Source organism: Anas acuta, chromosome 1 (assembly GCF_963932015.1).
Source record: "Anas acuta chromosome 1, bAnaAcu1.1, whole genome shotgun sequence".
NCBI lineage: Eukaryota > Metazoa > Chordata > Aves > Anseriformes > Anatidae > Anas > Anas acuta.
The window spans coordinates 52,949,320-52,953,909 of record NC_088979.1 but is presented as its reverse complement, the minus strand read 5'-3'; positions in this window follow the sequence as shown (position 1 = coordinate 52,953,909).

Below are 4,590 nucleotides of genomic sequence, written 5' to 3'. Positions count from 1 at the left end.
ACCAAGTAATTTATTTGTGGTAACTACAAATATTAAACCTGGACAGCGCCATTTAGCTAGTCCTTTCTCCAAGCCCCTCATATTTTAACCATCTCTCCTTGGCCTGACCCCAGAGCACACAGCAGTGTGGGCTGCCCAGCCCCGCACACACCCTCATGGGTCAGGCTGAGTCAGGTACAGCTGAACTCAGAGCTGAACACCACCAGTCACCTGTCACTGTACCAAAATGGGCTGTGTTTTCTCCAGTTATAAGAAAATATCATTCTTCATGCAAATCCAGATTCGAGGGGAGTTTTTTTCCTGAATTTACATCATATTGCCAATCCTTGACACCTACACATATTTTATATTAGCTTGGCATCTGTTTTTGATAGCATTCTGGTCTGTCTGAGCTTAGCAATGCATCAGAAAACATTTTAGGCCAGAGTTTTTCCCAGATTAGTGAGAACAGTTGATTGAATTTACTAATATTTCCCTTGATTTCAGAAGTCCATCTGTACTACCCATACATTCAAGTGAATGGATATGCAATGCAGAGTTGTATAAATATGGTATTATGTTCAATAGTGTATTAACACAATAAATGTTAATAGTGTATTAACACAATAAATACAGCAAAGCCTCAGGATTTAGTATATCAATATTATTTCAGTGCTAAAAGCTGTTTTTCAAATATCATCTCCAAGTAGAACAAACCAGAACCTTTCCTTGCCATTCAAATGAAAGCATCTGTTGTTTTCAAACAGTTAGCTAGTTATACTTTCAGTTTTTTATAATGCTTTCTCACACTTCATTCTCCTTGAATTTTATTTGCATGCTGATGAAACAAAAATATAATAGACTTGCAATGTTTCATACAGACATGAAACAAAAGATCAGAAATCTGACAGAAAAAAGGTCACTTGTCGTAGTATTTCTAGACTAAAAGGTTTCAGTGGTGTTTGAACAGGCAGCTAGATTTTGGACACTTTACTGAATCAAAACTCTAACAATTCACATTTTCATTCTGTTCCACCAGGATTTAAAGCAAGGCACCGCTAATTAATAGAACCATGTGGTAGGTGCCTGAGAAAAGAATAATAATTAAAAAGAGTTACTAATTATCAACTTTTCCAAGATTCCCAGAAGAGACTATACACCATTGCAGGTAATGACTTTTCAGGGAAGCAGCAGAATTTCAAACTGATGCTTACACTAAGCTGTCTTCAGAAAAGCAATTGTTTCTTTTTTTTCCTCCTTTTATAACATGAAGCATGCACAGAAAGAATTGCCTTGCATTAAGAAAGTAAAAAATAGTGCAAAATTATTAGAGCCTTAAAATAATTTTTAGGGACTGAAAACAGCAAAAGTTTTATTTTTTCACTTAAAAGCTCAGTTTTTTTGTCCAGAATGGGGAACACAGCAGTCCCTTCTAACAAGACGTTTGCACTCCCAACCTTGCTGGAATGATTCTTTCACTAATACTGTTTTAAAATGAGAGGATCTCTCTCAGCTCAGTGACAGACATCTCGAGAAGGTGAAGGACTTCATCTATCTTATACACCTATTGTGGATATGCAGAGGCAGGTAATATATTGATACTTATTGATGCTATGCTTTGGCTCCAGCCCCTAATCCAGAAAGGCATGACTTTCCTACATATCTGCCAGCTACATGCAGGTATCGTAGATGCAATGGAAACCATGACTCAATCAGCCCCACAGAATTATTTGGTGCCATTTGAGATATCCTAAAAAATCCAAGATGTAATGTGTGGGAGTAGAAGATGTAGACACAGGATATACAACATATGCAACAGATCCAATGGGCAAATGAAATGCACCCTGCAGCATCCAAAATGGCACTGTTACCTCTATTTAAACCACAAAAAGCCTTCCTTGGGGTGAGCTTCAGTTAACCTAAATCTACGTGTGTACCAGGTAACAGTAGGATTCAGCTCACCCAAATTTAGAAAACTGATTTCATTGCCTAAACTTGGGCCTTTAACTTGAGGTTCTTGAGACCATCCAGCTTGGATGTTCAGCTGCCAATCCAGAAGAATACAGGGCCTCTACAGGTACTCTGTTACATCTGCTGGCTCTGGGCAGATGTCTTTGCTAAACCAAAACATTTCAAATGCAAAAAAATGACACTAGACAACAATATATAGACAGCTGAACAATGCCCTTGAACTTATATCTGAATCAACAGAAGAATTTTAAGGAAGCTGTATCAACAGTTTAAAGACTTTGTATGAAATCTTAAGACTCCACTGCAAGAATTAGAATGAGTCAAATGCATTAAAATGGAGAAACAACTCCCTTCTGTTCGGTGAATCCCACGTTTCTTTAAGATTGATTTGCTTTAAATGTTTTTACAGTTATGTAAAAAAAAAGTGTTTATTATGGTTCAACAGTTGCAATAAAGTGCTACCATTAAATTAGATTGCAGTCTTATTGACTCAGAACTAAGTGAAAACAAAAATTAACATTTTAAAAACTATCTTCTATATAGTCAGAGAAAGCTCTTGTCTTTTGCAAGAGAGTGAATAAATAACTACCGCTTGAAATGTCATCCTTAGATGTCATGACTTTTGATACTTCCTCAATGTTCTTCATTTCTCTGACAGATTTTAGAGGTATATTACTTGCAAATAGAATGTAACTTGAAAAAGAATGCTGCAGAACAAACTCCTCATAAATTATTTTAAAGATTCATCTTACCTCATTATTCTCCAGTAGCTGGCAATCATGGGATTAACACTGCTGGCCTTCAGAGAGTGCATTTCATTTTACAGCCAAGAAACCACAAGCCACGAGCCATATACTTATGTCAGATATTTATTGTAGTCCATCAGAGAATATCAAATCCCTGTTTTCAAACCACCAATATACATTGCCTTCATGGTATGAGTGAATGGTGATGAGAATGAGAAGAACTGATGAGGATGGATAGATATGTTTAACACATCTTGTGTAAAAATGAATTGGACAATTTTAAGTCAGAGCAGTTATAGTTTATTCTTTATATGGTAAAGCAATCTAACAAAACCAATACCATAAAAATAACTAGAATGAATAAGGCATGTCAAAGTCTTCACTGAGGTGTCAAGTATTTATACATACAGTACTAAATATTAAGCAACAGTGTAAAAGATTGCCCCATGCTTCATTGCTGTTGTAATTATGAAAGAATAAAGTGTGTGTCATCAGGTGTTTTTTAAGAGAGAGACACCAAAGATACAAGCGCAAATTTAAATGGTTAGTATCAAACATGTTAGATATTCTTCTCCTTGAACTGGAGCCAATAGCAAACTTTCACTAGGTTCATTGGAAGGAGGACCAGAGAGGCTAGGGAAGGCATTTCTGATCCTCCATTGCATAGTCCTCACACAGCAGAAATTACATTGTCCAGATTGCTGTGACACTTTTAACTTTAGGTTGAAGGAAGTTACATTAGAGTCCTTACCCAAAAACCATGGGAATAGTTACCTCACCAAAAATGACTGCTTCTCATCAGCTATCCTTAATACTTGGATTAATGGGCTGTGTGCAAACCACCTGCGTGGGCACTGTACATGTCTGTCATGGTTTCTAAACTGAAGATAATCATGAATCATTCACACAGCTTACTATACCATGATGCCAGACCTTGGTACTGTCAACAGAGAGAAATAGGAGAAAAAATATATGCACCTACAGCAGGTGGAGAGTATGGGTTTCCCCATTTCTCTCTGTTGACAGCATAGACAGTCAAAATCTCATGGCATTGAGAGGCAGATAGTTTGACTTCCTCATTGCTTTCCTGACATTGCATGGCACAGTAGTTGCTGCAGCTGGGTACCTATAATAGGCAGTCTGCATATGACTTTGTGTGTTGTATCAGGAAGACTTTCCTGATAAGCAATCCAATCTTTTTCAGCTGAGATATTGTGCACTCTTCATGGAGAGTTAATTAATCATAGATTCTATATTTTAATGCTTTATCAGTTCAATTAAGTTAAGATGAATAGAAAGGTCGATGTATCTTCTTGTTTAACTGAAGAAAGTCTCTATTTCTCATAATAGAGACAACTGGAAAAACTGATTTCTAGAGTTTTTAACACTGCTTTTGTGGAGATACACTGGTAAAGAGTTTGCTGTGAATTTTAAAATAATATCCTCAAGATATACTAATCAGAATTAAACTTTCACGGAGTGATGAGAATTTTATGTCATGGTGTCTTAACAAAAGCAAAGCTTTGGCTAGTAATCAGTGACAATCAATTAGACCTTCAACAAGCCATTGGAAATTTAAAATATGCACATGAATAAACAGTAGGATAATGCTATGAGAGAAATAACTTGCCTTACACTGTTGTCAATGAAAATACATACTCATTAATATATGTATACTATGAAGGAGGGAAACTAACAAGGTACACTTTGTCTGAAAAGCATTAGGTAGATAACATTTGCAGGCAAAAGACAGGGCAAATAAAGTTAATCTTTAAGAATGCTAGCTATTGTCTCAGTCTGTTATTGAATATTACAATCCTATCCTAACTCTCAAACATGTTGTAAGCACTAAAAAAGGATTTTTCAGTAGGCAGCAAAAGGAAGTATTGATTTA